Source organism: Nelumbo nucifera, chromosome 1 (genome assembly GCF_055504915.1).
Source record: "Nelumbo nucifera cultivar China Antique chromosome 1, China Antique-T2T, whole genome shotgun sequence".
NCBI lineage: Eukaryota > Viridiplantae > Streptophyta > Magnoliopsida > Proteales > Nelumbonaceae > Nelumbo > Nelumbo nucifera.
In genome coordinates, this window is record NC_142649.1 from 62,022,904 (window position 1) to 62,032,988 (window position 10,085).

Below are 10,085 nucleotides of genomic sequence, written 5' to 3' on the forward strand. Positions count from 1 at the left end.
CCTCGGCCAGCCTAAGACCGAGGGCGCTAGGCCAAAGACCTTAGCCAACGCAAGACCGAGGTCACAATGCCGAAGACCTTGGCCGACGAGCATAAAGCCAAGCACCTCGGCCAGTGCAAGACCGAGGCCACAAAACCCAAAACCTCAGTCGGTGAGCATCAAGTAAAGCATCTCAAATGGTGAGCATCAAGCCAAGCACCTCAACCAGCCTAAGATCGAGGCCACTAAGCCAAAGACCTCGGCCAGTGCAAGACCAAGGCCACGAAGTCAAAGATCCTGGCCATCTGGTGCCAAGCCCAAGACCGAGGCCATAAAGCCGAAAACCCTATCCACAGCGTCAAGTCTGAGACCCCGACTTGCTTAAGAACAAGTATAAGAGCGCGACCTATGAACCCTACCAACCAACCTAATTTCGAAGCGAAACAGCTTAGAAAGGAGAGAAGCAACATAGAACGTTCTCCAACTAAATTTTCATTAATCAAGAAGTTGATACAATGATTATAAGCTTGGCATACCGAGCTGAATATAAAGACCCTAAAAAAAGGAGGGGAAGAGATAGCACATCAATTTTCCGCTAGGGGGTCCTCGGCATGCTCTAGGGCATCGGTGATAGCATCTTCACGATTGGGCTCTTCAGTATCGAACAGGCCAAACCCCTGAACGACACCAGCCACCTCTAGGAACTGACGCATCACTCGCCACTGACAAAGAGAGAATCCCTCCTGCCAAGAGTTGGTAGCATAGTCATCCATCTCATTCTAATAAGCCTCCAAAGCTCTATACTTGAAGACACCCTCCTCCTTCGCTTGAGCTATCTTCGCCTCGGCTTCCTTGAGCCCCTTCCTCAGCACCTCTCGTGCCTCATTGAGATTATGGATGCGGCCCTTCATCTTGTAGATGGTGTCATCCCTCTCCTTGATGTCGTGCTTCAGCTCGACCAACTTCGCCTTCAGTTGGGCGTTTTCGATCTCTCGTGACTCATAAAATTGTCGTAGCCTGCAGAGCCGATTGACAAGGCTGTCGATCAAACAAATTGACTATAGGGCACTAAAATAGTTAGTACAAAAGAAAAAAAGAGAAACAAGGAAGAACAAGTAAAGCCGAACTTACCGCCATGATCTAATGGAAAGCTGCGCTCTCCAGAAAGTTATTGGTGTGGCTACTGGCTTCCTTCCTAATACTGGGGAGCATCACACTTCGAGCAAGCTGCTTGACCACCCCCTCTCAAGGGTGTCCTCTAGTTGAATCGACCATTGTGGCACGTACACATTGGCCGAGCCCTCAACCGAAGCATATTCTAGAGCGTCCCCCCCTATGACGAAGACTACTCGAGCTGAGTTGTAGCCTCCTCGGAGTCAACTACCATGACTTCCTTCATCGACCTTGGCCTCTTCCCCTGCCGAGGCGTTTACTTTGCCGAACAGAACTGAGCTCTGCGGCCTTGGGCTATGCACTTGAGGTCCTAGCCGCTTGTGCCTTCCTCACTATTGTGGCTTGCATACGCTGATCTCTCTCCTAGCACTAGCCATGTCCAAATCTGCACAATTCACCACAAAGTTAGAACCAAGTGAAGATAGGCTCACCAAAAAAAAGGGAGACCGTGCAACCCACAAATCGGATTGGGATTGTTCGATTGAAGGGCACATCAGCCTAACCAAGGTTAGCAATCAGGACGATGTGTACTCCTCGATGTGCACCCGCACTATCCTCCTCACAATAACTATCTCCTCCTTCAACAACTCGACTTGGGAAGGACCCTTATCCTTGGTCCTCGGAATAGAGAGGGTGAAGGAGAACGGCCAACTTCCTTGGCACTTCATAAAGAAGAAACCCTCTTTCCAGTGCTTAATGGAAGAGGGAGCCCCAACGAGCACCTTGGTGTTCAGCCTAGTCGACTGGTAGTAGTACCCCGACTTGTGCTTCTTCAAGTGGAGAAAGTATTTAAACATTGACAAGGTAATATCAATATCCTTGAGGGTGCACTAGCAGAGCAGTTCTATTAGGTATCAAAATGAGTTCGACATCAACTGAACAAGTAGGACCCAATACCACCTCAGGATGGCCACTACCCTTGGATCTAAAGGGAACCTAAGGCCGGCAATCAAACTATGGACGTACATACAAATTTCCCTGGAATGGACCGAAGTGGCCCTCTCCCCAATCCCATGACACCTCAGTTCATACTCCTTGGGAATGCGATACACTTCCTGGATTCAAGCTAGGTCTGCCGAAAAAATGCTACACGGATCCGAGGCAAACAACTCCCCAAATCTCCCCTCGAGGGCTTGTACTTTCAGCTCAACATTGACTTTAGCCGCCTTGTCGAAACCAGTCTCCTGGGCACCAATCTCTTGAACCTTAGTGTTGCTCTCGTCACCAAACTTAGCCACATTGGCATGGTCTCTGGTACCCTAACCTCGGTCACCTTATGCCAAGGACTACCCTCACTCTCATCCCCTAAAGTATACCTAGTGAAAAGGGAAGACAGGGAAGACGTAGTGGAAGACATCTTATTGAAGAAAAAAGAAGCTAAGGATACTTGAGATATCAAGCAAGGGACATTAGCTGAACTCCAAGGCACAGACTCTTCCCAAATGACAAAGTGAAATGGCTCGTTTACCCCCTTTTTATAAAGGCAACCAATAGATCAAATCAAATCAGATCAACGACACAAATTCGACGCTGCACTTTGCATGTGTGTAACCTTGGGAAGACGAAACGACGTATTTACCGACACATAATGGAAATAGCATGAGTGTTGAACCAGTCGGTTCACCCAGCGAACTAGTCTTACCTTGGCCCAGCCAACTTGAAGAAATTAAAGTTTCTCAGCTGAAGATCGTAGAACTCTTCCACGTCCAGTTGTAGCTGAGCTCTACACTCCTCGACTTCAAAACAGGGGGAGTAGTGTCCGGGTAATGGTTGAGTTGGCCAAGGATGTGATGTGGCTATCTCCACGATTGCCCCCCTCTTAGGCCATATCGATGCCATGCGTAACGGAAGAGCACGACTAAGAAGGAGTATCCTATACGAACAAAGGAAGCGAACTCCGTCGGAGAAGAGAAAACCTCCCGAAGACCTCGGCAGACGCCCTTATCTCGACAACCCAAGGACTCTATCCATATGGAACACAGACACCCAACTATAAATAGGTATTCCCCGCTTGAGGTAAGGGACCCTTTTTGATGATGAACAATCCGGCCGGTCTTAGCTATCAACGACCTTGCCTCTGAACTGAGTAGCAGAGAACCTGAAACGGAGAAGACGAGGAAGCTCCAGGGGGAACCCGGTGTAAAGGCTCCGAAGCTTAAGTTAGAATCCTTCAAAGGCAAGGTAAAACCAGATAGCGCAAAGTTTGCATACCTCCTCTTTGGGGGTGGAGAGCCTTTTATAACCACCTCGCGCACTCACTCCCAGACTCCTGTCAGGTCGGGAATGAGTATTTCCATGCTTCTGCCAGTTCGGGCGTCATCGCCTCTGCTGGGGCAGAACCGTCACTGCTCCTTTTGTCGGAGCCATCTCTGTAGCTGGAGGTAGCGGTGACAGGTGACGGTGGCAAGTGGCCGTTTGAAATGAGGCCGTCAAGCGTCAGATCCCAAATCAGTCAGGTGCGCCGCCCCTGGATACGGACTCCTTCGGGGTCAGGTACGGCGCGGTTCGTCCAGTTCAATGCTCCGGAAGCAAAGTGCCTGGAGCGGTGCGTGAGGCAGAGTCTTGAGTTCGGATAATGGGGGCCCCGAACTGTCATAGGACGGGCCAGTTCGGGTCTCTGCTTTGTGCGACTCAGGGCCAAAGGGAGAGTTCGGGCTCCTCGTAGGGAGTTCGAACACTAAGTAGGGAGTTCGGGCACCTCGCAGGGAGTTCGAGCTCTAAGTAGGGAGTTCGGGCACTTTGTAGGGAGTTCAGACCGCTGGTCTTCCCTTTGGTGTTTGTTCCCTCGGTAAGTGCTGAGCTACTTGTTTTTTGCCACGTGGCGTGATTTGCAAGGTCGGGCCAAATCTTCCTTCATCAATTGCCCCCCACTCCTCGTGCTAAGGGTCTTGCCCTGGTGCGGGGAGCTCGCGAGGTGTCAGGTAGATTTGTTTTGCACTTTGAATCTTGGTTCTGCTAGCGCGAGGTGCGTTGTCAGGGTTTCTTGGGCTTCTTCGAGCGTCCATTTAGGCGGGAAGCGCGCCGGCCTGTCTAAATGCTGATGGATGTGGCGGTGCGGGCGTTACTTCGAAATTTCAAAAAAAGCGTGCCACTTAAGGGCGCGATAGCAGGAACTTTTTCAAATTTGAAAAAGACATGCCGCTACCGTTTTTTCTGAGGAGACGTGCGCTGGCGTTCCGTCAGTTTCAGAAAGACGTGCGCCAATCACGTCTCGGTCTCGGGGGACGTGCGGTCAGTGTGGCTGTAGGCCGTTGGATTGGCTTTGATCTAAGCCGTTGCCTTTCGGTCACTGTAAGCATAAATAGCGGGGGGGGGGGGGGGGGGGGGGGCGGTTGTTGTCACTTTTGTATCTCTCGAGCTCGCGTCTGAGTTTCAACTCGCATCCAGTTCGCGTCCAGGTTTTTTCAGTTCCTGCTCAAGGTCTTCCGTTCGTCCGAGCTCCTGTGGTCTACAACTTTTGTCCGGGTGAGTACTTTCCTGGATCTCATCACTCCCAATGTCTAGCTCGGATGGCTCAGATAGTCCTTTCAGCGGGTCTGATGCAGGTTCTACGAACCAAGTTGCATCCCCCGATAGCCCTAGCGAGCTGGAGGTAGAGCTCGAGGAAGAGTTTGAGCTCGTAGGCCGTGGCGCTTCGGGTAGCTTGGCCTCCACCTCTCGTCGGGGTCGGATGTTAGACAAGTTCGGCCCTTCGACCATGACGCCCGAGGAGCTTCAATTCCTCATTACTTACTATAACTTGCCCAGGGAGTATGCTTATTTCATACCTTCGGGTAGCTTTCCTTGGGAACACGGTCCTGATGAGATCGTGATATTCCGGGAGCGGCTTGCCGCGGGGCTGCGATTGCTTTTCCATCCCCTCTTTGTCGAAGTCTTGAACCACTTCGGCGTGACGGTCGGCCAGTTTCACCCGAATTCCATTTGAAACTTGGTGGGGACAATCTCCTTATTCTGTGACGAGAGCTTTCCGTTGGACTTGGAGATTTTTTCTTCAATCTTGATTCTTTAGAAGCAAGCGGGTCCTCTCCCCGGGCACAGGCGGGCTTACTACCTATCTCCTCGCCCGGGCTTTAAGCTTTTACACGAGCTCCCCAACAAGGTCCCAGCATGGAAGCAGGACTATTTCGGGGTGCGAAGTGTGCTGGGGTGGCCTTTTCAGACCGGGTGGGGGATGACCGCTCCTGACTCCGGGGTCACGCTTGACAAGGAGACGGCGAAGGGCCTCCGGCAATGGGCGCGACTTGGGCTGAAGTGTCAACAGTATCTGACAGAGGCCAAGCTCATTGCAGCTAGCTTGAGCTCGGGTAGGTTCTTCACATAGAGACTCTTATCTTGCTATCTTTCTTGCTTTTTACTGATGGCGAACTTCTTTTCGCAGGTGTGATGGATTCGCGAGGGACCCGGGGGGGCACTTGTTTCAAGGTATGAAGAGGAGAAAGCGAGTTGCCAAGCGAACTCGCGCCAAGATGACCCAGATGCGAAGCCCGAGGTGCCGGGCTATCAGCCAGAAGATCCGCCCAGGGAGCCCGAGATGGTCCCTCTGATGCAGGATCCGGCAGGGGGCCCTTATGCTGAGACTACATACACAGGGGCTCCTACATACTCCGGTGCTTCTGCTTACTCCGGGTCTGCTCATACGGGAGCTGGGCCCTCGAGCTCGGGGGCCCCGGGGGATTTCAGGAGTGTGTTGACGCCAACCCATTCTCTTCAAAAGAGTAAAGAGGCTATCTTCCCCGAGGAGGTCGCGGCGTGGACTGATCTCCCTCTGCATCAAGTGGCCTGCCGTGCCGTTACCCATGCCATGGTGGTAAGTGTTTTCCTTTTTTAGAGCTCTTTGGTTTTTGTTTTGTTGGCTCTTTTGATCATTCGGTTTCTTTTGGTAGGTGAATTCTTCAATTCACGCTTTGGCGGCTCAGGTGGAGAGGAGCTCGAGGCAGGCGCGAGCTGCCGAAGAGGCTCGTCGTGCTGCCGAGGAGGCTGCTCGTGCTACTGGGGCTGCTGCTCGTGCTGACGAAGAGACTGCTCATTTTTCACGGATCAGGCAGGCGAGGTCACAGAGAGATGCCGAGGCCATGGGAGTGGTGGTGAAGCACATGGCGGACTTGAGGCTGGATCTGCAGCATCAGGTCGAGTATCTTCAGGAGGATATCAGGGAGAGGACGCAGATCTTTTCTCAAGGTATCGAAGATGCCAAGAAGAAGGCCATCGATGAGTACATTGCTTCGTCGGGCTTTGATGATCTGATGGTGGATTCATATAGGAGGGGTTTTAAACTAAGTCGGTGGATGATCCGGAATACGTACCCCGAAATTGATGTTAGCGCCATATCCACTTCGCGCATAACTCAGGAGATGGCTAATGCTGCTGACGCCGAGCCAGACTCTGAGGGTGAGGCGGGGCCTTCGGGTTTTGTTGAAGTGCCTTCTGATGATGAAGAAATAGCTCCGGGCTTGTAAATTTTTTTTTATGTACTACCTTACTTTTGAAATGGAATGACTTTGTTTAAGTGCTGGTTATTCTTTCTCCCGAACTGAGCATATTTTCCGAACTGAACGTATTTGCCAAACTGACTATATGTTCGTTTCTATTAGTTCGTTGTCTCCGTTTCACCTTTAGCTCCTTTGCTTGCCTGTGCCGAGGTTCCTTCGTTAGTTCGGCATCCTAGCTCGTAGGCTTTGGTGGTGATTTTATCCACTTTGCTTGGCGGTTACAAGTAGTATCGCCTTAGGTTGACAATGCTCCATGCTCAGGGTACTTGTTTTCCCTCTAGGGTTTCGAGCTCGTATGCCCCCCCGAGTGCTTTCTTTACTCTGTAGGGTCCTTCCCAATTTGGTCCGAGTTTTCCTACGCCGGGTTCGGGTACCATGACCTTACGGAGAACCAGGTCACCGACGCGGAAGTTCCTCTTCTTTACTCTGGCGTTATAGTACCGAGTTACCTTTTGTTGGTAGGCCGCAGTTCGGATGTGCGCGAGGTCTCTCACCTCGTCCAGTAGGTCGAGGTTGGTGCGTAACTCGTCTTCGTTTGTCTGCTCGTCGTATGCTTCTAGTCGCAGCGTGGGTACTTCAATTTCTGCCGGGATTACCGCTTTCGTGCCGTAGGTGAGGTTAAAGGGGGTCTCCCCTGTGACGGTTTTTTCCGTGGTTCGGTGAGCCCATACAACACTTGGTAGCTCGTCCGCCCACAACCCTTTAGCTCGGTCTAGTCGTTCTTTCAGTCCGCGGAGGATGGCTCTGTTCATTACTTCTGTTTGGCCAATTGCCTGTGGGTGTGCGACTGACGTGAAGTTCTGACTAATTCCCATACTTTGGCACCATTCTTGGAACTTGATATCCTCGAACTGCTTGCCGTTGTCAGAGATCAGAACCCGAGGTAGCCCAAAGCGACATACTATGTTCTTCCAAAAGAAGTTCTGTATGTTTCGGGCTGTAACTATCTCCAGAGGTTCAGTTTCTATCCACTTTGTGAAGTAATCTACTGCCACCACTAGGAATTTTCTCCCGCCTGTCGCTGGTGGGAATGGCCCTAGAAGGTCGATGCCCCATTGGGCGAAGGGCCATGGACTGGTGAGGTACTTGAGGTCAGCAGCAGGCTGATGGTGGATATTGGCATTCTTCTGACACTTGTCGCATTTTCTGACGAGCTCGACGGCCTCTGTCTTCATCGTTGGCCAGTAGTATCCTTGTTGAAGTGCCTTTTGAGCGAGGGCTCTACCCCCCAGGTGTCCGCCGCAAAAGCCTTCGTGATTGTTGCGGAGTACGAGCTCGGCTTCGGCAGGCGCAAGCATCGCAGGTAGGGGAGCGTGTAGGATCGTCGGTACAACCGTTCGTCTATAATGACATATTTGGCTGCCTGTCGCTGCACCCTCTTGGCTGCATTGCGGTCCGTAGGGAGGGTTCCGTCTAGCAGGAAGCTTGCGAGTGGGTCGATCCAGCTCGGCTCTGCTTCAGAGACAGGAGCGACCTCTTCTGCCCCACCGAGAATGCTGGGCTGAGGTTCTCATGGCGTTATAGTACACGGTTCTCATGGCGTTGTGGCTCGTGCTGGCTAGTCGGGACAGGGGGTCGGCCTCAGTGTTCTCTGACCTCGGGATTTGCTTGATGAAGTGAGACCAGAAGTTGAGCAGGGCCTCCTTTACCTTTGCCAAGTATGCAATCATAGTGAGCTCGCATGCTTCGTACTCTCCTGTAACTTGGTTGACCACGAGCTGGGAATCGCTGCAGATAACTACGTGCTTTGCTCCGACCTTGTGCGCTAGGTTCAGCCCGGCTATCAGTGCCTCGTACTCCGCCTCATTGTTGGATGCCACGGACTCAAAGCGTAGTGCGTATTCCAACTTTGTTCCGCTCGGGCCGCGTAGCACTATTCCAGCCCCGCTGCCCTGCTGGTTCGAGGAGCCATCTACGTGAAGGATCCAGGGCTCCTCATCCCAGTTCGCGTTTGGTCTAACCAGGAGAGATGCTACACTAGCTGCTACTTCACGGGGTTCAGACTCTATCGGCTCGGGAGCTCCGAGCTCGCCCGAGCTGCGGATCTTGGGCTCGACCAGCTCAAGGGCTTCGAGGCTAAACGTGCACTCGGCAATAAAATTTGCTAAGGCTTGGGCCTTAATAGCAGTTCTTGGCTTGTACTGGAGGTCATACTCACTGAGTCCAATGGCTCATTTCGTCAGTCGACCGGAAACCTCGGGTTTGAGTAAAACTTGTCTCCGAGGTTTGTCGGTCAGGACTATGATGGTGTGAGCTTGGAAGTACGGGTGGAGTTTGCGAGCTGCTATCACCAGTGCGTACGCTAGCTTTTCTATCTGCGGGTACCTTATCTCTGCTCCCTACAAAATTTTACTAACATAGTACATGGGTCGCTAGACCCGGTCTGTTTCTTTTATTAGTACCGAACTGACCACCTCGTCGCTTGCCGAGAGGTACAGTTCTAAGACCTCGCCCTCCTCGGGCCGGGCTAAGATTGGCACACTAGCGAGGTAACCTTTTAGCTCGTCAAACGCGAGCTAGCAATCTTGGGTCCACTCGAACCCTTTGCCTTTGATTGCTTTGAAGAAAGGTAGGCAGCGGTCTGCTGATTTGGACATGAAGCGGCTCAGAGCGGCTATGCGGCCGTTTAGCCTCTGAACTTCTTTTACTTTCCGAGGTGGTCTCATATCTAGGATGGCTTTTATCTTGTCCGGGTTGGCCTCAATACCGCGCCGATTGACAATGTAGCCTAGGAATTTGCCCGAGGTGATGCCAAAGACACATTTGTTGGGGTTCAATTTCGTGTTGAACTGACGTAGGATTTGGAAGACAGAATCTAAGTCTTGTATTAATTCTTGCGAAAACTGTGTCTTGACGACCATGTCGTCTACATAACACTATCTTCGTGCCAATCAAGGGCCGAAATAGCCTATTTACAAGTCTTTGGAAGGTCGCCCCAGCATTTTTTAATCCGAAGGGCATGACCTTGTAACAGTACAGGCCGAACTCGGTTATGAAGCTGGTTTTTTCCACATCGGACTGGTCCATCCTGATTTGGTTGTAGCCTAAGTAGGCGTCCAGGAAGCTTAGCAACTCATGTCCCGAGGTCGCGCCTACTAGGCGGTCAATTCTGGGGAGAGGGAAGCAATCTTTCGGGCAAGCTCAGTTTAGGTCAGTGTAGTCGACGCACATGCGCCACTTGCCGTTCGCCTTTTTTACCAGCACAGGGTTGGCCACCTAGCTCAGGTAATGGACTTCCTTTATGAAGTCTACTGCGAAGAGATTCTCGACCTCGTCGACCGCCCTCCAGTGTTCTGGGGCTAGGTTGCGTTTCTTCTGTCTAACGGGTCTGATTACAGGGTTAGTGTTAAGTTTGTGAGTTATAAGGCCAGGGTTAATACCAGGCATATCGGCCGCGGACCATGCAAAAATATCTAAATTTTGAAGTAAAAAACTCACCAGTTC